Source organism: Conger conger, chromosome 5 (genome assembly GCF_963514075.1).
Source record: "Conger conger chromosome 5, fConCon1.1, whole genome shotgun sequence".
In the NCBI taxonomy this organism is placed as follows: Eukaryota; Metazoa; Chordata; class Actinopteri; order Anguilliformes; family Congridae; genus Conger; species Conger conger.
In genome coordinates, this window is record NC_083764.1 from 20194665 (window position 1) to 20219803 (window position 25139).

The window sequence follows — 25139 nt, forward strand, 5'->3', positions numbered from 1 at the left end:
AACAAATCTGATGTTGCACATCCAGCTGTTGATATAATAGTGCGAATTCAAGCTATTTGCCTTGCGTAAAACCAGCGTGAATGGATCGGACGAAACTAATGGTTTTTCAAGGTCCTGGCTCTGAATTAAGCTTTTTCACAATGGTTCTGTCACACTGCGGTGTTGCCACAACAATCATGAACCTTGTAAGAATAGTTAATGTGAGCTAAATAATTTTCAATGAGAGCTTCTGAATTCCCAAGGTCTGTCTAATTCAAGGCTGTGTATGCATCAACACTATACATATTTCCCTGCTTTGTTGTTTACTGCCTACACCATCTGATTATTTTGGGCTAAAATGACGCATTAACAGTTTTGTCTTATGTTTTGCCAGACTGCGGTAGTCATTTGTCCCTGAAATGTTATTCCACTTCAGTGCACAAGCATGGCCTGAAGTGAGAGGCATGCTGGGGAATCATATTCCGGCATAACAAACAAACAAACAAACAAACACATAAACAATTCAGAGAGACATTGTGCAGCACCATCACCCATTAGATAATAATGTCATGCCTGGACAACTCTGCGGTCCACTGCTGTGAGCCCCAGCCAGTGAGTTAGGAGAAAGACGTGGAGCAGAAAGAGGATGAAGAACAGAAGCCGAAGAGAAAAAGTAGAGAAAGAAAGAATGGATGATAAGCAATTTGGTGAAAGGTGAAGTTACTGATGAAGAAAGGGGGAGGGAAGCCCAAGGTGTTCATGTGGAGCACTGCGTTGATGCACGGCGTATAGGTGAAGACATCAGCCCTTTCATTGTGACATGCAGTTGGAAAGCAAGCTGACAGGCAGCTCAGAACGGACTTACCACACGTCACTTCGGCATCGTGTGACATATGTGCCTTTATTTATAGCCTATAGATCCGCTGAGAGGCCCAAGGTCTGCTTAGGGAGGTATTATTCGAAAACCCCCAAGAGCTGCCTGGGTAGCATCCAATCCAGAGAAACCTCTGCCTTTAGCAGGAGAAATTGACCGGGATGGCAATTCAGCATGCATACTGTTTGCTGACCAGACAACTTATCAAACAATAGGAGTGTGTATTTTTAAGAACACAATAGTCTTCCATAGGGGATTGAAGTCCCATATTACTATTATATGGAGCCTCACAATACTTATTTCGCAGATGCCATAATCCATTAATCCCTTGATGCTTATGACTTTATCTTCCACTGTCCATAACCCTTCCCAGCAGCTGCATACAGTATGCCTGAGACCACTGAGGATAAAGATCAAGAGGGCAGACCATGTACTGTGCGACTTGGAATTGAAAACCGAGAGCAGAATCAGAGACTTCATAAATCTCGAGTCATGTTCTTTGTAGGAGGTTATTATTTCAGTGATTGCTAATGGCCATGGAAGCGCATTGGTATAACAAGAGAATCACTGAAGGAAAACCCAGAAAAATGAACCTAATGAAAGTCCTTAGACTGTAAAAGGTATATATGTTGCTATTGTGGATGCATAGCATTTATAATAACTACATAAACAGTGCAGTCTGTCAGCATTTGGGCAGCAGTACAATTTCTCTTCTTTTACCTCTGCACTCTAGCAAATTGGATTTGAACTCAAACAATAGTTATGAGGTTAAAGTGCAGACTGTCACCTTTCATTTGAGAGTATCTACATCCATATTGAATGTTGGAATGACATCCCTTCTTATACATAGTCCTCCCATTTTAGGGCAACAAAGTACTTGGACAGTTGGCTTCTGATTAGGCAATTACAGTCAAGGAAGCCATTATGAGGCTGAGAAATAAGAAAATAAATGTTCAGAGACATAGGTCAAGCACTCAGCTTACCAAAACAAACTGTTTTGAACATCATTCAGAAGCAAGGGAGCACTGGTGTATGGTTGGGGTTATTGCCTTGCTGTGGGTTGAAGCAGCGTCCAACGATTTTAGAGGCATTTCACTGAACTTGAGGCAATAGAATGCTTCTGTACACTTTAGAATTCATTCTGCTGCTATTATCAGCAGATCGAATATCAACAAAGGCAAGTGAGCCAGCGCTTGTGGCAGCCACACATGCCCAAACTTTAACACCCCCGCCACCATATTTCAGAGCTCAGTTCCTTTTAACCTCCACATTTTGCTTTTGCCATCACTCTGATACAAGTTCATCTTGGTTTCATCTGTTCACAAAACCTTTTCCCAGAACTGCACTGGCTCTACGTTTATTTCAATACATTTACTCTTATGTTTCAATGTTTTTTATTTAGTAATCTCATTTTTTCTAAAATATACCATTTTTCTTTGTCGAAACAAATACAATTTTACTTTCATTTAGTTAATCTCAGTCTAAAGGAACTATATTGTGTTATTCCATGACTTCCTGTTTCACTAGAGCAGGGGTCGGCAACCCTGGTCCTGGAGAGCCGCAGGGTGTGCTGGCTTTCGTCACCACCTTCAAATAAGCAAGCGACTCAGACCCAAGAAACCAGGTGAGGTGAGTTAACTGTGTAATCAACGGCTTTCATTGATCAATTAATGCCAAGCAACAACGAAAGCCAGCACACCCTGCGGCCCTCCAGGACCAGGGTTGCCGACCCCTGCACTAGAGTATAAAAAATGAGGTTACAAGCTTGTAAAATCCCTTTCTCAACCATCAGCATGGAAAAAATGCATAAATGGTTAAACATACCACTTAGCACTGTAAAGATAATAATAATAAAAAGGCATAAAACATATGGAATGTTTGCAAACTTGCCAGGAAGAGGATGCAAGTGCATTATCCCCACGGAGGGTCAGGAAGATAGTGATGGAGGCCATTAGTAACCCACGGATTGCAGTTTAAAAATTGACACGATTGGTTGTGTCTTGGGGTCACTAAGTCTAAAAACAACATAAAATGGCACCTCCATACCAGCAAGCTCTTTGGAAGGGAGGCACAAAGACAGCCCTTACAGTGCACAACAAACAAAACCAAGCATCTTGAGTTACCCAAACCTCATTGGAATCATGACTGGAAGAGAGTAATATGGTCAGATGAGACCTCATATCTAATGTAAAATATAGCTGTGGGTCACTGATGTTTTGGCGATGTTTAGCTGACAGTGGTCCAGGGGCACTATTGAATATACAATGAATTCAACAAAGTACTAGGAAAGCCTGGCAGAAAATCTAGTTGCCTGTGTTAGGAAGGCTTGGACATAGGGAGATTATCCAGCAGGCCAATAACTCCAAGCATACATCAAAATCCACACAGAAACGGTTGAGTAAAAACAACCACGTTGCAGTGGCCATCTCAGTCTCAAGACTTAAATCCCAAGAGAAACATGTGGTCTGAACTGAAGAGGGGAGTATCCCAAGGATACCAATGATTCTGAAAAATTATGCATGGTGGAATGGTCAAAAATCCCTTGAAATGTGTTTAACCTTATTATTATAGGAAAAAACCCATGGCTGTCATCATTGCCAGGGCTGTTTGCACAAAGTATTAAACCATGGGTGGCAATAATTATGGAACCTGTTTTTTGGGGAAATATATTTTTTATTTAAAAAATGTAAGAATGTACTGTTGATTCCATTGAATAATTTATAAAGCACACTTCTATACGCATGTTGGAAAATAAATTATTGTATTATTATTATTATTATTTGTGCATATTTTTCAATGGTGCCAATAATTCTGTATCCCACTGTACCCTCTCATTTGAAATTCGTAATGTAATCAGAGAGGTGCTTGAACTCAAAAGTAAATTTTTGGTCACCTAAAATGTAAAACAGTCGCATACAGTACAGCATCAGTTTTCTGATAATTTAATTCTGGGCTTCTTCACACAGTCCACACACACACACACACACCAACGTTAAAGGAGGAAAATGTTCTCACACCATTTGTCATGGTGCTGATTTGAGTATCACTCGAACGTAAATGTGCATTTCCAGGCGCTTCAAGCTTTAAAATATTCACAAAGAGCACTGGGTTCGTAATAATTTAATTCAGCCTTGTCTTCACACTCTCACCCACCAGCCTGAAACAGATGGTCGAGAAAATGTTCTCACACAATTTTTCATGGTACTGGTTTGATATGTCATGCTAGTTTGAACTGTGGTGTTTTTTTAGGACAAATAGATCAAGTGGGTGATGGGGTTAGCTGTAAGTCTATTCAGGGCACTCCTCTAATCCATCAAGGTAAAGGCATCTGCTTAACTAGCAGGCAGCAAGATTAGTGGGGAAGGTTTTTTGGCCTAGTGTGCCTGCCATTTGAGAGATTGCATGGATCTGTGTGTGGGAAAACAGGGTTAGTCTATAAGCTATGTATCCAAATTCTATTCAACAAGAATGTAAACAACAAGTATATTGGTTCTTTTTCAACAAATAAAATGGGAAAGAAAACCTGGTACAAAGCTGAATATATCACCCAAACACTTTTTCTATCCATATTGATCAATTGACCTACATCTAGAAAGGAGTACTTTATAGACAGGGAGGATACATTCAGTACACATTACAAATGTTTAAGCCCCATCTTGTGACTCAACAATGATTTGTCTGTTCAATCAGTGCCTAGTTGCATAGATCTCAGATACAGTACGGCGTAGCTGGTGGATTGTATAATGATGAAAAGCAGAGGCAGACTTTATGCACCTTGGAAGATGCACATGCTTGCACGGCAGGCTACCCTCCTGAATTAATGGACAATGTTATAGCAATAGGTCTGTCCCTCTGTTACAGGCATTGTAAAATGGGGAGAATGAAACACCTTGGGAGTATAAAATAGTTCACAGAAAGTAGGAGGATTATTATCAATAATAACATATATACACGGTGTACTTTGACTTAACGCTTCAACCACACAGAACCAAATTTGCCCTAAGATGATTTCATGATATTGGCAGAGCTCACAATAAGATCATTATGGATTTATACATATATACATTGCCATAATCCTTATCACAAATATATTCCCTCCTCAGCTGTTCCTTCAGAGCCTTATATTTCTGGATATTTCTAGCTCAACTGTTAGTTTAACCCTTGTGCAGTCTTAACATTCTGTATACTCCCCTTGTCCTAAGGGTCAAAAATGACCCGCCTTCACTTATCCCCTAAAATAAAGCAGCGTAATTGAATTTTAAAGCCCAAATCTATTTTGCATGAAGAAACAACCTGTCACTCATCACAAACTTTGTCATCAAATTTAAGCTGAAAAAAGATCATTTAGGGGGGTTTCTCTGCATAGTGGTGAGTCATTTTTGACCCTTAAGACAACACAAGGGTTAAACAAGGAGGGGGAGCCGTAGCCTATGGGGGCAAGAATATGTGCCACTGCGTGAAAGGATGTTGATTGGAGGGGAATGGAAAATTGACAGACATTTGATAAATACACGCCTGCTGGTACACAATGACGTAAAATCTTTTCCAGAGAGTGGATGGAAAAATCCATGACGGAAATCATCACAGCATGACATTATATGGACATGGACACAAACAGATTTAAGAGACATATTACCACAGATAATGTTGCAGAAATACATACTAATACATGCATTATCCATTATGCATCGTTCTCTGACCATGCGTGATAGACCAGTGCATGTCTAATTAAGAGCATGATTTTACATCCCATATAAAAGAGTACATTGACAATTCCAGACGAATTATTTCAACCAACTAGCCAAGTGCCATAAAGACTTATTCATTTTCTTTCTTCCTAAATCACTATCAAAAAATCCTATGTCAAGGGAACTGCTACTGACAACTTTTGCATTGCTTAGTATTATGCACTGCAGTGTCACATGAATGTGAAGCATCTGAAATGCAAAAATGATACAACTTAGGTATTTCTTTCAGTTGGAAATGTAGCTGTTAAAGATAAGAAAAACATTCCAGGCACATGGGGAAACAATTCTGAATACTTTGTAGCAATGCCCAAATCTGCTGAGTATCTGGACAAACTGACACTGGGAATGTAGGCATTCTGAGTTGTCCTTGTGGCAACAATTGACTGACATCATAGAGGCATCATAGAGGCATGTTGATGTCTTTGTCGAAGACAAGCAATATGTGTTGCCTACCAGCCGAAGCCGCCACTTTCATTTCTGGCCACCGATGAGGCAAAGTTAGTGAGAGTACAGTTCAGTTGCAAGAAATTGCAAACATATGGCATCATGAAATGTGTCTAGGCAATATGTGTTGTGTGACTGCAGCCTCCACAGGAATTACAGAGACATTTGAACATAGATCCAGTTACAACGGCTGTCAGCACGCTGTTCTGAGCATTTTAGTTCCTACATTTTGCTGTTTTATTGAATTACAAATAATGGCGCTGTCCGTGGGACTGAACTGCCCATGCAATCACCTTCGGTCCCACATCAACATAGGCCTACTACAGCTGTTATGGAGAGAAAGCTCTTCTTAGAAAATCGAACAAATTATCATTATATGGCCTGCTTCTGTACCATGCGTGTTTCGTGAGTGAATCACTCCGATGAATTCCAGACACATGAACATGCACCCGCAGGAGCTGTCTGTACACTACTCTGAGAAATATAAGCTTGTATACATTGCAGTGGCATACGGTGTAAGCAATTAGACGTTGGGTATTTCTATTTCCATTGAAGTTTACTGATGAAGTAAATCCACATCACCGCATTTCGATTTGGCCAGTGCCTTTTATAAAAACGCGCGAGCCTGCACAAACATACACACACCCATACCAGGTCGCGCGCTGTGCTACGGTATTATAGTATTTTCCTATTTACAATTATGTATGAACGACAGATCACTACTTTGGGTGCGTTGGAAAGGTGCGGGCCCTTTCTTTTGTATGTCCATTACATGAAACTAGCTCCAGCTTAATCCACTGAATCGATTATATCCAGAAACCTTGCACCGGTAGCCTACTAGACTGCGTACCTATTGCATGTACGCAGATGCACGATACATTAATACAGTAAGTAGACTCTGCTTATGTACTGGCAAACCTTTAATATCAGATTCCGAAACGTCTCACTAATTTATAAGACTGAAGTGTAATTATAGACGTTTTTAAGTAGTAGCCTATGTCTTAGCAACGATTCCAAAAATGCACGCATTTTTACCCATATAAAAACAAGATATAGCCTGTTATAAAGTGAATAAAAGTGTAAAGTTTATTTCAACCATACCTATTACATCATTCAGGGTAGTCTTCAGGCACAGCTTTTGACATTTGAACGCGTGACATAGCCTACTGTATACTACCCAAACAAGTGAATCAAAATAATCGATTGCAAGGCAGAGCCCATTTAGTACCTCAGGCGCGCCTGCACATTGAGGAAGACAAATCCCGTTCTGGTCTCAGTTAAGAACTAAGCGATTCTCAATCAACATGACCATCACACAAGTGTATCTGTCACATGTCCCATGTCTAATGTTTTAGAGTAGATTAAGAATTTGGAACACTTTAGTGGGTAGCTATATTCCCCAAGCAACTATAATAAAAATCTGAGCACACATACTTAAAGCACACATCTTTAGCAATTTGTAGACCTTGTACTGGCCCGCTGGTCAGTATAAAAATACGCACTCTAAATATAGATACAATCTCCCCATCTTTCTACACGAATTACAGTTCCTTCTCCTTACCTTGGTTTTTAGGCGTTCATCCATTTGTGTGCTTTCCACGTGTGATATGCTCAGTGAACACTATTCCAGGATTAATCCATGACATTTCATTTTACCTCCTGAATATCCAGAGCAATGAAAACTGACACGGTACATCCTTCACCCACTATTTGAGGGATATGCGAACAGAGTAACCTGCACTATGAGAGAAGCGGTAGCAGGACCTTCTCAGCACAATATTGCTAGTTTCATCCCCGGTCTCACTGCGTATTCTGCGGTCAGATATTCCGGCTCACCAAATGGACCAGAAAAGCTATATAATCCAGCAAGTGCGACACTGTGGGCTTCTTCTGTCGCGTTCTCTTCTTCTTTTCTTAATACCAAGAGTGCAGTAGAAGTTATGTTTCCCCACGTCAAATGGCACCGATCAAAGTGGAAAGCGTCTCCTGGTCAGTAAAAAAAAAAAATCATCATCCGGAACTGCAGTCCGGCAAGTAAAACACATTTAAATGTGTATTTGCGACAAACCTTTTACAAATTCTTATCTGTGAAAACCAGGTGTTATCCACCGCAAAAGCTATACGCACGATATTTCGAGCACACTAGTCAACTGCTGTAAGCTCACCAAGAGCTATAGATGGCATGACTAGTCCGTGTATGTCGCGTGTGAGGGAGGGGGAAACCCACGGTTCACTACACCGATATACAGACAGCATACATATGTGGTGGCGAACAATGTCCTATCGTTTGTAAACTATGAAAAAAAAACGTTGCTGTTATACACTGGACAAAATCATTAACCCGTGTTCATTTCAGCACACAGCGGAGCGTAGCAGGACCAAGTAGGCTAAATCTACTGTCCAGCTCGGCACTTCTCATTTTGAATCAGGGGACGCTGCATTATAGTGCAATTACCATCAATCTACCGATAGTAGTCAGTGTTAATCTCGGGAAGACAGTATACATTACACGCTGTTGGTGCAATTTAAGAGAAAATATATACTTTATTGACCCCTATGGGGTAATCTGTCTTCTGCATTTAATTCATCCTATGCAATCCAGTCCTTTCATGTTGGTTGCTGTGTGTGTGGAGTGTGTGAAAGAAGATCAGAGTTAAATTATTAGGAAACTGATGCTATATGTGAATTCACATTTGAGTTGACCAAAGATGTACTTCTTTTATTGGTTTATTATCACATAAATAACCAACTTGACATGTCTCTCCCAACACAGTTTATTAATACTATTCAGGATATAAACTACTGTTCTTCTTTGAAGAACAGGCTTTCGATTGGGCTGGACTTGCCTAGAAAGAGTCACAACAAAGAAAACCATGCTATAGTGAACTTTGGGGAGGCTGCTTTGGAAAAACAGAAATAATACTTAGAGAGGCAGCTTTTGGGACCTGGTCCATGCCAGCAGAAATCACTCAAAATGTGTGCGATATAGTAGAGCTACGGGCTGAATTAGCCGGTTTGCAAACCAAAGCTATTCCTGTTCCCATAATGCCCATAATCTTCTCACAATTATTAAAAATGTCAAAGTTGCATCAGCTTGGAGACCAATATTTGAAGCTCAATATGTCAAAACTACTCAATATGCAGATAGAACCGTCTAATTCTCAGCTCACAATTTGTATATATGTTGTTTTTTTTTACATAAACTACTTGTTGTTCACACAAAAAATGTGAGTACTTGAATTAATTTCATATCAGTCTGAATTACTTGCAGGTTCCGACAGTAGGGGGGCAACAGTGCCTTTTTTCATCACAAGGAGCTTGCATATCATTATAGAGCAGAAATGTTTGTTTCAGGAAGTAAATACAATACCTCAGTACCATACTCACCATAGGGAATTTCATGAGGAAGGAGCGTTCATTAAACATAGAACTCTCATACAGTTCTCAGAACAGTTCTGTGGTAAAACAAAGTAACAACATAGACATTTGAATCGTGGTTATGTTTTGGTTCTGTTTATGCACAAAACAGATAAATAGTTTTAAATAGGGATTCCTTTGTAAGGGGCACAATTTCTGTCTCTTTTTCACAGAATGCGGACAAGAGACAAAAATGCAGAACCATCTCTCGCCAAAACCAAAAATAAATGGCATTCCTAATTGTTTGTTGGTTTTGACATCCATGTAGAGTATGTTGTTTTGAATCAAGGGCCAGAAGTACTAAGATGATTTTCAGGTGCATATATGACACATTCTGCCCAGGAAACATGTAGTAACATTAACATACAAATATCATGGAACCTACCATGGCTAGCTTAGCGATATGACGGACAGCTCTGACTTCGCCGAGCTAGAGGATGAGCTTTTCGATTTTGACGAAGAAATACAACCATACAGTTTTGAACCGGGATTTACAGAGGAAGAATTCCGAGAGCAAGAGAGACAGACAGTGGAGGAACATGGACAGATGATGAGATCTGCACAGCTGTTGGGCCCTTGAGCAAGGCCATTAACCGCATCCCTGAACAGTTCAGATTTCATGGGGGCTTGAACCACCAACCTTCCAGGTCCCAATCACGTAACTTAACCACTAGGCTACAGGCTGTTCCATTTAGTTGTTAAAACTGATTGAATCCTACACTGAATTTATCATTAATCTCCCTAACATGATGCGAATAAGGTGATGGAGAAGCACTGGAGGAGATTAGTCTTGGTATGGATGCAGAGCAGCTCAGTCTGGGCCAGATTAAGTTTAAGCAGGTTGGCATGCATGAGTTGGCCTGTGTGTCGGGGCAGTGGCGTGTTGGGGGGAGGGACATCAATTGGGTTAATTGTCATCAATGGAGGCTGACTATAGGGAGCAGGCACACTGGGTACCTAATCCCGGAGGGATAGATAGGAATGAAAAGAGAATCTTATATCTTCTTCAGTGCGGCTCAGAAAAAAAAAGGTCTCCGGAGATAGTTCAGTGTGAAGATTTCTTATTTATTTAAATTTATCTCTCGCGTTATACTTTTCAAAAGAACTGAAAACAACATACACAGATGGCTACCTCACGAGATAAACATATTATTAATCATAATACTCACTGATCTAAGTGGCTAGCTGGCTACTTGGCTGCTGCGTAGCTGGCTTAAACCACTGGTAAGTAGCTAATACCTAAAAAAAATTGAAATATCTGTCATAATAAATGCGATGAAAAAGCTAGAGGATGATTCATCATATTGCATTAGAATGCAATTCCGAAATAAGAAAGCTTTTCTATAAATGTATGTTTGAAATGAAATATCAACCTTGGCTTGCCTGTATTGATTCACTGGTGATCACAGCGATCTCGTATTATTTCTATTTCGTACGTGGAGTCTCACACAGTCTCGTGATGTGTGCACTGGTTATTCGTTGTGATTTTATGAATTTGGAGTTCATGGAATTTCATAGTATAGCAACAAATGGGTTGTGAGATTATCTGTGAACATTATTTTAACAACAATTTAAAGTTTTAGGAAGAAAAATACACCATAGTGACAGACTTTAAATGTGGACATGTTATTCTTCACCAATAATGTTTCCGTGTGTATTTCAGTTGAATTATGTGTATTTGTGGTCAGACTTTGAAAATTGGAAAATAGTCTTTCATAACTAGTCTAGATTTCTATCCACAATCTGTGCCAATACTGTAGCTATCCTTTTAACTACCGTCAGATAATTAATATGGCGATGGTTCAACTGTTTATAGTCATTCTTATCATTACAGATAGGTGTAGAACACAAACAAATACAATACCCCAGGGACCACAGTGCAGTGCTGTATAAGAACAACCATAAAAAATTAAAAACAGAAATAAATACTGGAATTGAAAATATAAGAAAAAGACAATGAACAATAAAATGCAAAATATCCATATTTCTTGCTTTTGGGATTTATGTCAAGTCAAAGACAAATTGGACAGCACAGCGTATGATCCCAGAAAACCGTTGATTGGATTTTGAATAGGCTGATCATGCATGCAGAAATGAGCAATGCCCCATCGACTGGCCTGCGACTTCCACATCACACCTGTGTTGAGCAGGTGGGTGGCAAAGGATGCAAATGACAGACTAGTCTGCTGGGAAAATTGCAACGAGCTGCACCTTCCATGAGAAAATTGAGCAGTGCCACAGCTTGCAACATGCCATGCACCAGTTGGAAAATAGAGCCCAGAATATCATTCAGTCTATGAGTGAGGGATGTTACCATTTGAAGGAGCATTAAGTAAAAATTAAGTTGAAAAATAGGCAGATACAGTACATGATTTAATGCAATAACACTGCTCAGTACAGTTCACTGACTAGACTACAGAGTGTTTCTGGGAACTGCGTAAATGTTCTCAATGCAGTAAGCACTTCCACATCCATTTGCTTAGCCAGATAACTGACACCTGGAACTACCTTCAACTGGTTCTGAAAAGCAATCCAAAGGAACAGTGCCCATTTTAGTCACATTCTTTATATATCAGGGAAACAGAGTGGTCCTGCAGTAAATGGCCCTGTTCAGAAGAAATTGGTCCGTGTTGGTCAAAATTCACTTTACTGAGACACAACAAATGATTTAACCCTTGTGTTGTCTTCACATTCCGTGTACTCCTCTACCCCTAAGGGTGAAGAATGACCCGCCTTCACTAAACCCATAACATTTTAAACCCAAAATCTATTTTGCATGAACCTGTCACTCAACAACCTGTCACTCATCACAAACTTTGTCATCAAATTTCAAGTTGAAAAAAGATAATTTAGGGAATTTTCTCTACTGCTAAACATAGTAAATTTTTGACCCTTAAGACAACACCAGGGTTAAGAGCACAAAGACAGCACCGTTAAGCATGCCCACGATTTTGGACCCCGGCATAGTAGTTTTTTCCCCTTCTGCCAAACAACAATTGTCATAGTGTACCCTTTGACAGAACTAATTTTAATTTCACCAGGACAACATGCATGGCCACAGGCACCAGCTGTACAGCCTCTTTTTACAGTAATCTATTCAGAGGTGTAAATGAGTCAGTGCCACTGATTATCTACAAGGCAGGAGTCACTGAAATGGCTTCTTTAGTCTTTGATTGCGGGACACCAATTGCAGAGGATTGAATTGCAGTTTAATGATGTTTACAGCCATTTCCATAATTGCCCTTGTAACAATGTCATGCAAGCTTTGTCATTGCAATGCCTTGCAGCCAAAAACAAATAAAAGGCACAAAACGGGAAAACACAAACTGCAAAACATGCAAGCAGACGGTGCAAATGGCAGCAATAACGCACACCTAGAACTTGGAACAGTCCCTCATATTTAGTCAGGGACATCACAAATGACAAAGATGATAATTTGCAGTAGTTGTTCGCAAACGGGCAAACTACTCAGCAGGCACATTTATTTATTTGCTCAACAGATGTTCTTGCTCAGTGTTGCTTACATTTTCACATTATCTATTTGTGCATCTGGATAAAACTATTCACCGAAGGTATTCAGGTTAAATATCTTGCCAAAGGGCTGCAGTTGCAGATGCACCTTATGTTTGAGGCAAACCTGAAATGGTTCAGAAAGGTCTATTCCAAACTGTTATTTAATGTTGTTATTTAATGTAATGGTCTCAGATTGAAATTCAGATTTCATTTATTGGTTTCCTTTTTTGGTGGAGTCGCTTATCTGGGTCTGAACACTGCATGTCTTTGTCTCTGCGTATGTAACTATTTCCCTTTTTTGCTTCTTATGGCTAACTCTGCTCAATGTCAGTGGCATTAATATATTGAGGGGCATACCCTTGTATTGAGTTTGCTTTCGAGTTTACTTTCTATTCTTGCTAGCGATAGCCATATTTGCAGACAGTAGATCTCCAGGAAAGAGGTTGGGCCGATCACAGAACATTTTACAGAAAAGAAGAAGCAAAATGCTTAATCTCATTCAAAACTCATTAAGGGCAAGTGTGCATCTGCTTGAATTGTTCTTCATGTGTCCCTTCTTGCAAAGGTGTTTTGATACTGTGTTTTGAAATTGGTGGGAACTGTGCCAACTGATAAACCATGTTTACTGTATCTAATCTCCTTTTTGGAGCATAGCTTCCTTAGATTTTAAAGTGACAATTTTTTTATCCAGCACGCACATTTGTTATGAATCTATTCATTAATTATATGATATAATTATTCCTTTGCCTTTGGCTTTTAACCATCTTTCTGTTATCTGCTTAAAATTCACTTTTTCACATAATTTGACTAACCTTGAAATCTTCAGTTGAAAAAATGATAAAACAAAAACAAAGATAAGAAACAAATGAGAATAAGAGTATTATGATTAAACCAATAATGATGAAATAAGTGTAGTTTTACACACTAAAGATAAATGCATCCACACAAGCATGCACCTACACATACTGTAAGTGTGTCATTCAAAAGTAAAACAAAGAAAATAAAGTTGCACATGTAATCATCATAATGCATCATAAATTCTACTCAAGTGCAGTAAATATGATCACAAAATAAATATTTATTTTAGCAGCTACCACTTTCTAGGGCTTGGCATTTTGGCTCACCAGCCACTGTGGCTGGTGGTTTTCCAAAGCATTTTCAACAACTAAAAGAAAAAGTAATAAATGTACGGAATTAGAAAACATAACCACATGCATGTTATTGGTTTGGACATACAATTTTATTTGAACAGGAACATAACCTACAATAACCTGTGATGCAAATAAAAATGATTTTATTGCTCAATATTATCACTTCCACTGAGGAAAACCTCCATGTCGGTTTTCCTTTGATCAATATAATTGATCTGTAACTTCAAACCCCACACTCTAATTGGACAGTTTATTTTAAACCTGCCTTCCAGAGATAGTAGAATTGCACTCATTAGGTAAGACCAAACAAATGATCACATCAATGCTTTCAACTGATGTCTAGTCCACAGTGAGGTCCCTACAGGTTGTGCACACTTTTATTTATTTATTTCGTTTTTTTATTATTCTCATTTTATACTATATGTGAACGAAAAAGTTGCTTGCTTTTACTCAATTCATTATTATATTTTAATTTGGCTTCATGTAGAATACTGAAGGGGAATTTCATTTTAAAAAGCTGCACACACTAATGTTATAGCGATATTGTATGTTACACATAAGTATTGCTCCACCCAGCTGCTGATATCTCTACATACACCTAGAAGTGTTAAACTACATAGCACCTTCGCTATTTGACCAATCCGATTTTTAGGTGAGCAAAAGTATTGCAACCGAGAGTATTTAAATAAATGAAAGTAAATACAATAACAATATTTGGTAGCATATCCTGTTTGCAATAACTGCATCAAGCCAGCGACCCATCGACATCACCAAACTGTTGCTTTTTTTAGTTTTTTTCTCTTCAATCCCCTCTTCAGGAGGTTTGGCCGGTCTAACATCTTCCACTTCTTCTCCCTAATGAAATCCTTTGTTGAGTTGGCAGTGTGTTTTGGGTCATTATCTTGCTGCATGGCGGCACGGATGGTGCAGTGGGTAGCACTGCAGCCTCACAGCAAGGAGGTCCTGGGTTCGAATCCCCGTCGGCCGGGGCCTCTCTGTGCGGAGTTTGCATGTTCTCCCTGTGTCTGCGTGGGTTTCCTCCGGGTACTCCGGTTTCCTCCCACAGTCCAAAGACATGCACATTAGGCTGATTGGAGAGTCTAAATTGCCCGTAGGTGTGAGTGTGTGAGTGAATGGTGTGTGTGCCCTGAGATAGACTGGCGACCTGTCCAGGGTGTATTCCTGCCTTTCGCCCAATGTATGCTGGGATAGGCTCCAGCCCCCCTGCGACCCTGATCAGGATAAGCGGGTTCATATAATGGACGGATGGATGGATCTTGCTGCATGATGAAGTTCCTGCCAATTAATTTGAACACATCTCTCTGTAAGTTGACAGACAGAATGTTTTTGTAGACTTCTGATTTCATTCTGCTGCTACCATCATGAGTTACGTCATCAATTAAGATTAGTGAGCCTACTCCAGGGACATTTCCTCCACCGTGCTTCACTGAGCAGCTTGTATGTTTTGGATCATGAGCAGATCCCTTCTTTCTCCACACTGGTTTTTCCATCACTTTAGTAGAGGTTAGTCTTAGTCTCATCAGTCCACTTTGTTCCAGAACTTTTGTGGCTCATCTCTGTACTTCTTTGCTAATGTTAATCTCGTCCTCAGATTCTTACTAATGATGAGTGCTTTGCATCTTCTGGTATAGCCTCTATATTGCTGCTCTCAAAATTGTCTTAAAATGGTCGATTGCGATACCTACACTCCTGCCCTATGAAGATTGTTTGTGATGTCACTGACTGATGTTTTTGGTTTTGCTTCACAGCTCTCACAAGGTTTCTCTTATCAATTGCTGTTCTTTTCATTGGTCGACCTGTTCAGTGTCTGTTGCTCAGTACGCCAGCAGTTTCTTTATTTTTCAGGATATTCCAAGTTGTTGTACAATGCTTGTGCAATGGATTTGCCCTCTTTTCTTGAGGTTTTAATACCCATAAATTAAACCTCTACTTTATTAGCGAGTTGCAAAATGCCAGGGTGTTACAGAAAAATGATACTGTGAAATATTTTACCGTGAGTGAGTGATTTTGTGATTACACCTGCTGAGTGTAGGTGTCGGGTGGAGGACTGTTAGCTAGATACTTTGTTAGCTTATTTCCGTTGTGTCATCGCTTTATGTTTGTAATGCATAAATCAAGAGTATTAGTAGGATTAGTTATAAGTTATAGCTAACTAGGCTATGTTGGAACTGAAGTACAGCTGGTGCAACCCAGTCCTACAGAGGGCACACAGAGGGTTGCTCCCGAGAGGAGTGCGGCCTGTAGCGTAGTGGTTAAGGTAAATGACTGGGATGCGCAAGGTTGGTGGTTCAATCCCTGGTTGGGCCCTGTTGGGCCCCTGAGCAAGGCCCTTAACCCCGCATTGTTCCAAGGGAGGATTGTCTCCTGCTTAGTCTAATCAACTGTACATTGCTGTGGATAAGAGCATCTGCCAAATGCCAATAATGTAATGTGAATGTAGATCTTTGTTTTCTTCTGTTACAGGTCAACCATCCAGCCTTTATATACAAATTGATATTGACTGGGCACCATCATACTATTCATAATATGCCATGTTATCTAGGCCTAGTTTAACCCCTGTGTTTTACTGTGAAAAATAATTGCTATGGGTTGCTATGGCCACTTGTCCTCCAACGCATCATCTTCACATGATTAAGAACGATCACTTGGCAAAATATCCAACCTTCGGTGTTACACAGTTCCAATTCAATAAATCTTTCATCACCAGCCATATCATTTCCCATGGACACGCATACATTTCCTGTTAAGCAGTAACATTTTTCGCAGGATTTTCTGAAAGAATTTAACACCAATTAAAAGTGGATGAGACACATTCCTGTGACCTATTGATAATGAGAGAGACAGCAATGCATACTAATTGTGTGATATTGCACCAGTCTCAAAAAACCTGATTTTCCCAGAGGAATCCAATGAATGTGTAATATTATGATCATTTTTGCATTAATGACACAGCGGAGGAAAAAAAACCTCACGTTTTCTGTATTATATAACAGCAAATGAAAAGCATTCCAACATACTCCTACGTATGTAGCACTGGGTAAGCTGCCCTTTCAAAAGGAACATGTTCTACTGTGTCATTTTTGTCTGGTTTTTTTTTTCATCCAGGAATAAAGGTAATGTACCTGCATATTCTTGTAACAATAAACATAGATAAAGTTGGCTCCAGAATTATTGTCACCCTAAATAAATATGCGCAAAAAGTGCTGTGAACTAAAAAATAACAGTGATTGACATGTTTTATTTTCCAACGTGTTTCCACAATTATTGGCACCGGTGACCTAATTAAGACCTTTGCACAGGCAAAGGGGCAAATTATACTCAGGGCCCTCCTCCCCTTCAATTATGTTAAATGGTCAGCATTTATAATGCGCTGTTATGGTAGTGTGGCTAGACAGAAGCCACTCTTGAGTAAAAGGCATATGACAGCCCGCTTGGAGTTTACAGTGGTTTCGTGTTTCATTTTGTGGTTTGTTTATGCTGCAAGAAAGTCGCCTGCCGGGAGAAAATACTTGCGAGGTTCCAACAGTAATACTTGCATTTCTGTAACAGGCGGAGCAGGCATTTGTAGCAAGATTGCCCATAATCCATAATGGTTTAGGGTTTGCTTTTCACACAACCACCACCAGGTGGCAAATGTGAGCACTCTACTTTGCCTAGACATACCATTTCTACTCTTTTCTTGACATACTTTGTCTTCTTGAAATGAGAATAGAGTGTTAACTGCATGTTTATACACAGCTTTGCGCAATTGTAAAATAAAATCACAAATGAGCTGCGCTCCATTCCCAGTTGAAAATTCCAACTTCTGACCTCCAAGCATTCCAGTTTAACTACGCAAAAAGCAAACAATTCAAGCATATAACCACTTCAACTGTATGCATTCTGCAGGCCCAATGGCAGAAATATTCCAGTAACATTACTTGTTAACTGTGCTAATGTCTACCTCTTAAGAATCTGTAGCTAATCTGGAAAAGTCGGTAGCTGTGGTCGGCTATATTTCTGAATGTTTTCACATTTTCTTGGTGTTTTTAACTTTGTCAAGTACCTTTTGTGCAGAGAAGATAACTTCCACAGATAATTTGCCTGAACCAGCTGATGAACAACATTGCTGACATGTTCTGACATTCATTTACATGCATAACAGATTTGACTATGAATATGATAGGTCCCTGTATCATTAATTAATTTGCTATTTCATTTCTGTTACACTGGTAAACAATCTGGGCATGTTTCAGTTTCTCACAGCAAATTATTTCCCCCTTAGTTTTAATCAAGGGGTATTGTATGCTTTCAGGGTCAAATTAAGTGGGAATTAGCACCTTTTAATGACATCAAGTTTCGTAGTGCCAATGAATGAGATTATCTACTCTCCAACCATGTTTTTAAACATAATAATTGTGCAAAAGCATTTAATGACGTGATATTGCAGTACATTATAAACCCAAAATGCAAACACATTAGCTGCTGACAGTTTGCCAGTCTCCTAAATGAGCTCTGAACGAGAAGTCTTTTGGGGGGCGGGCCTTACTGAATTAAGTTAATTTTACATTACATTACATGTCATTTGGCTGATGCTTTTATCCACAGCGATTTACAATTGATTTAGCAATGCAGGATTAAGGGCCTTGCTCAAGGGCCCAACGGCTGTGTGTGGCAACACTGAGGATCGAACCGCTGACCTTGCGGGTCCCAGTCACGTACCTTAACCAAAAAAAAGTCACAAAGATTTACAGTAGAGAAATTAAACTAGGAGTAAAGTAATAGTAGAATTTGAAAACTCTTGTATTATCTAGTAGCAGTACTTACGAAAATAAAATCATTATCTGGTGTCCCCATCACTTATATTTAACCAGATTCACAAACACATGCCACAATCCAGTCAATTCAGTCTTCCTTGACTTTAGCTCACAAAATTATCTTGCCAAACTCTGGAGAAAAACATTTCACTTCAATTTGTTTTTATTAAGTTAAGTACCTCCTGATTGAATCGAGACCATAGGCCATCGAGTTTGCTCATGGGGAATCAAATGAACTAGTATTATCATCCTCTCCAAATTGAACAACATTTTCTTTTCAAAGCGAGGTCTAAAACAATTTTTTCCTTACTCTGGGATACACTCAGGAATGCACTCTCCCCTCCTCTCCTGTGTCTGCATTGTCTGCATATTTGTATTCTGTCAAGCATCTCTTTCAACAGCTGTAATCATCTTGATTGAACCAATTTTACATCTCTTCCTCAGCTCAGAGTTTGTCATTGATTTCAAGAGAACTGGAAAAACCTGCTTGATTGTGCCCCTCTAGGACAAGGGTTGAGTCCCGACCTCTCATTCTATTTGTACTCTTCCACAACAGAGTTGAGTGGGGAAAAAACTAAATGTCCACACAATTTCAAGTGTCAAACAAATCGTTGAGTGAGAGAGAGAGAGAGAGAGAGAGAGAGAGAGAGAGAGAGAGAGAGAGAAGGCACTGTAATCTATGGCAATGATTCAATGGATGGGCTCATTGGATTTCAGGCCTTCTTCTCTCCATTGAGCCCTTGGTGCAATGTGATCGGTGTGGAATACCAGAGAAAATAACAGGACTACAGTGGTGTCGTGTTTCATTTGGTGCTTCTGCCTCGGGAGATCTGACAGACGGTGGCAAATTTTCATATATTTTTTTGTTTTTCCACAGTAACTACTTGTTGTTCACATAACAACCACCAGGCAGCATACACCAATCAGCCACAACATTAAAACCACCTGCTTAAACCAATTTATTAATGATTAAAAATGCTTTAAACTTTAAAAAACCTTTCTATGAACACTTAATATTTAATTATATGATATGTGTATATAAGCAGATAATCATAAGTGAATTGGATTCAAAAGTAAAAATTTTAAATGGAAATTTTAAATTAGGGGGTGCATGGTTTTGTTATTTAAATATCTTGGTACGTACTGGTGTTCATGATGATGTCCCCAGGACCAGTAGAATTTTTCATATTAAAAAAAAATAAAGACCACCCATCATAGAGAGACAGAGCGAGATTGCAGGGTTAGCAAACTAACCTAAATGCTAACCCTGGGTTTTCTGTACAATGAAGCTGAGTTACTTTAAATCGGGCTCTATTGCTGGGGAAACGTATGCTGCATGGCTAACCTGGTCCGGGGCTGGTTATGTTCAGACCAGAGCCATAGAAAGAGACAGTTGCATCAATGGAAGGTCAAAAAACTTGGCAGTCACCTGGTTCATGTAGGCTTCAAATAGTTCCTGAATGTATTTCCCCATTGGGATTCAAACAACCTGCAATTATAAGGAGCCTGTCTTTTTTACAATTACAGGACAATATGTTGTATTCTCTCATTCATGGCATTCCTGGGCAGTTTGGTTTGAAATTGTAGAATCAATCACTCCTGCTACTTTCGACAGGAATGGCCAAAAACTACAGATGGTCGATAATCATAGCAAAGACATGTATCTTTTTTCTGGGTGAAAATATTTTCTCTAATATGTTTTTTTTCTTTCTTTTTTTTCATTAAGCGAAAAACTAAAGGTTTTATGCTGTTCCCTGGTCTTCCCTGATCATCATGCAAATTAGCCTTCTGAGGAACTTCTACGGATCACTAGATTTCGCTGGGCCACCGAGGGATGAGGATGTCGGCCGTGGATCCTAAGTAGTTAGCATGGGTAATTGGAATAAATAGGGTACAATTGGCTACCAAATTGGGTATCAGGTAGCAACTGGGGAGGTCTTCTAATAGTAATTTTAGTGGGTTTGGTCATGGAGAGCGAAGGAAGCTTGTGTCATCTCTATACATGGATATATAGGTGTGTAGGCCACAGATATCTAGACCATTAATTTCTGTATTATCTCTTAACTGCTAACATTTCGATGGCAGTCATGAATTAGTGTGAGTGGGCACCTTTGTATTTGTAGATTATTGGAGGAGGGAGTTCTGCCCATCACTCAGACATAATACAATGATTGCAGCACAATAGAACTGTGCTATAACTGGATGGATCTCTGATAACCCTGTGTGCAGACATAACAATTAGTTCCGAACCAGCTTTTCCCATTGATACAGCCACCTACCAAGCTAGTTAAATTATCCAAATGCATTGTACAGAGCCCTTTCAAAATGAACTGATTTGGATGTAGGAGCCATGAGAATGTTGAAAAGTCAACATGCATAATTAAAAAGGGTACTGGAAAATCAGACAATGCTAAATATTTTGGAAAACAAAACAATACAATTATAAATAAAATAAAAGAAATTGCTCATGAATTTGATGATTATTTTGTACATTTTGGATACAGTTTAGCAAATGAGATTCTGGAGCCAAGAAATAAGGATGGTGTAGATGAAGATATTGTTCATAAAAATCCCTACTCCCATCTTTATTAGAGGTGTTGATGAAAAGGAAATTCTTGAAATTGTTAAAAAAAACCTACGAATAAAAAGTCCACTGACTGGACTGAAACTGATATGTCGTTAGTAAAACATGTAATAGAATGCATAGTGAAACCACTGAATATTCCAACAGGAATATTTCCCAGCGAAATTAAAACAGCAAAAGTAATCCCTATTTATAAAACAAATATAAAACTGAGGTATGATTATTATTGTTTTTGTTTCTGTTTTGTTTTTGTATAGCCTAAACCTAGTCCTGAAAGGGTTAACTATTAGAATATGTTATGAAAAAAGGGTAGGTAGCTATAATAAGCTAAAGCTTAAGCCTACACCTTTTCAGTCAATATTGTTATTAATTCATTTCTATGTACATTCATTCCATAAAATGTGTTAATAAAGACCAAAATAAATGACAACTATGAAAGGTCTTCCTCCAACTCTATTATATGTGAGCCCAGCTGTAGTGAGAAGACGCAGTCACCAGCTCTCTCAGATGCATTCTCTCTGTTTTACAAAACCTGTGTTTTAAGCCACACCCACTCCCGGTTTTCAATGTGAATACAGATAATTTTGTTGGCTGAACAGACACTGATACAGAGTGCTGTCTCTGTACACCCCTAGAAACACTGCACTGATTCACATTCAATTGGTATTTATGCTTTGTGAATAGGGACAATAGAACAGGAAGCCAAGTCCATGCTCTGAATACAGAAACACAGCTGAATGTCACCAGCAGATGATTCAACATGATATTTTATAAAAGGTATCTGCTTCATTATCGTGAAACTGAAAGCTTTCTTCCATGTGCACAAAGGAAATGATTGAATACACCTGACTAATCAGAAACAGCTGAGAAGTCAACCGTCCAATTACTTTTGGTCCCCTAAAATGGAAGGACTTTGTATAAAAAGGGATGTAATTCCTACATGGATCACCCAATATGGACGTCAAATCAAAGGCCACTCTGTGCACTTACACAGAACAGAAATCCTTTGTGGCTACAGCTGCACTCTGTTTCTAACCCCACCAGGCATAGCCACATGCATCTGTATCCACACAAAATAAATATTTTCAGTGAGAAAAAAAAGCTTCCACTTCCACAGTAGTGTTTGAGCCACTGTAACTTTATGTTTGTAATAGAGTAATTTTGACCCAAGTGTTACCTTTCAGAAGAGACCAGGACTATGCCTGTTGCCAAAGAATAGTTCAAGAATAAAAATAACCATTTTATCTTGGGTATGTCATTTTCAAGCTTGTGTTAATGGGGCAATACATAAGGGGATAAGGACTTCGAATCGTATATTTGCTACCTTAGTACTTGAAGATTCCTTTCAGGATTTGGAATCTATTGGCTCTGACTCCGAGATGTAAGTATACATACCATGCCAACTCACTTTAGAACATACACACTCAGGTTATAGTGGGTTCTTATAACTGGGATTTAGACATTTGTAAAGCAGCAAAATAGTTGGAAAGGAAGATGGAGATAAGGTGAAATATGGTGGTTCATTCATGCTCATTGGTTAGGTCAGTGAGAGCAAATCTGAACACATTTTGTACCTATAGCTAAATACCATGCTGGGCTAATAAACATGAACAGGTTTGCCAACACAGTACATAAACACATGATTCTGTAAGGTATAGACTATGGCACCTGGAAAACTGTCAAGCAGAATCTCCATGCTTTGCTGAGTATGGCACCCTATGTAATCTCACCGAATAGCCCTTTGGATTTTGCATAAATGCAATATTGTGCAAGCTTTCCACACCCCATGGTTCCATTTATTTGCCCAAACAAGGACTGAAAAAAGGTACTCCCAAAGAAGCATTTTCAAAATCTAATGATAGTAATGTGATGCTTTATACAGTATGAGAGCTTGTGATCTTGTGGTTGTCCCCTATCAATCATTTGGATACGTTGCTATGGGAGTCTGTTGCATTGCATTTCTGTTGATATTATTTACAGTCCTCCACATTTATCATATCATCCCCAGTAATTTACATGCACATACATATAATATTTAATTTCAGTCCATATTGGCAGGGATGCATATGGCAGGGATGCAGAGCGGTTATGTTTGCCAACATTGTCTGGTCTTGTCCTGCCCACCTGTTCATCGCAGGCTGGTAGGGGAAAAGGGTCATGAGACTGACCGTGGCCGTGGCCTGACGGTTAGGGTTCAGCTGTGGTTTAACATTAGGGTAAAAGAAATAAAGGAAAGAAATAAATGGGTGTGCACCCCATTAAAGTGAACGGTCACCTTCTGAGTTTTTACCTTGTTGATTATGTGCATTGTGTTTTTCTATACATTTGTAACATTAGTGTACTGTAACGCAAAGGAGGATAGGATGTTTAGAGCTAGCCCTTGAATCGAAATCGAGCACTGTTTTCTCCTGGGTAATTAGTGCTACTCATTGACCAGACTGTCTTCACACCTGATTCCCAGCTAAAGTGAGAGTGTTAAACCAAGAGTTCTTAGCCCTCGTGGACCGTGGGTTGCTGATCCCTGGTTTAGAGCATCCACCCAGGTGAGAGATAGGCCAGGAATAGGTCAGTGGCTTATACTGAATGTCTAGTAACATTTTCCTTGTTTGAGGTATCTTGTAATAGTATGTATGCGGCATTGCTATATTACTGGGTAAAGAATTAATTAATGAATTTATTAGTTGAGCTCTCACAGTAATCTCACTGGATCCATTGACAATAACATTGACAATATTGCTTTACTGCTATATAATAACCACAACAATAACTAATAATGAGGCAATTTTGAGATACTGTTCAAGTTCCAGAGAAATGGATATAGTATATATCTTGCTATATCATTTTAAAATATGACAGCAGAGCTCTAAAGTTAATCTTACTTCCCTTTTGGTTGACAGTTTGCAAGAACAGTCTTGAGCACCAACCCTTCAAATCTCCAAAGTCTCACACACTGGGCTTTTCAGAACATGAGAGCATTGTTATATGTGCCAACTTGACAGTTTTTTAGCCTGCATGTTTTTTAAATAGAATGTGACAGCCTGCTTGTTTTTATGGAAACAGGCCCTTCCTTCCTTGAGAAACTTGACAGTGTTCATCCAGAAGTCTGTAAATTGTTTTTGTTGGCATGGTTTGACATCTCTAGTGATGCACTATAATGTAAGAGTGGCTGTCACTGGGGGTGAGGAGCACATACAAAAATAAAACCTGTGTGGCCAATGGAAGTATTTTTGAACTTGCAAAAGGGTTAATGTTGTTTAGAGTGTTTTAAATCATGTGCTATCTAGCTACAGGAACTTAGTCCTGCATGAACTCTGCTATCAACATTAATTTACATCAAGCTTCCTTTTTAACTGTGCATGCGATCTCTCCTGCACTAACCTAACCCATGATTAGATGCATTGTCTTTTTGTGGTTTAAAGGTTTCACTGGGATTAGCTAGACATAGCTAACTCAGCTAACCCATAGTACACACCATTTTCCCTTCCCAGGCCACTTCAGCAGCATACCAGGATAGCAACAGTACATTAATATAAAAAAGTATTAAGCTTATGAGACTAATTAATGACTGATTATTACATTTTGTGCCTAATGTAAATAATCTATAATCAGTAG

The 25139-nt window shown here is 39.2% G+C and overlaps 1 protein-coding gene across 1 annotated transcript in view; it reads right to left on the bottom strand.

Moving 5' to 3' along the window:
• LOC133129084 (leucine-rich repeat and fibronectin type-III domain-containing protein 2-like) overlaps positions 1 to 7824 on the bottom strand; it is a 90867-nt gene extending 83043 nt beyond the window's left edge. Inside the window, exon 1 of the mRNA XM_061242907.1 lies at positions 7607 to 7824. The gene's annotated coding sequence lies outside the window, so the exon portion shown is untranslated. The remainder of the gene's footprint in view (positions 1 to 7606) is intronic.
• Between the last annotated feature and the right edge of the window lie 17315 nt (positions 7825 to 25139).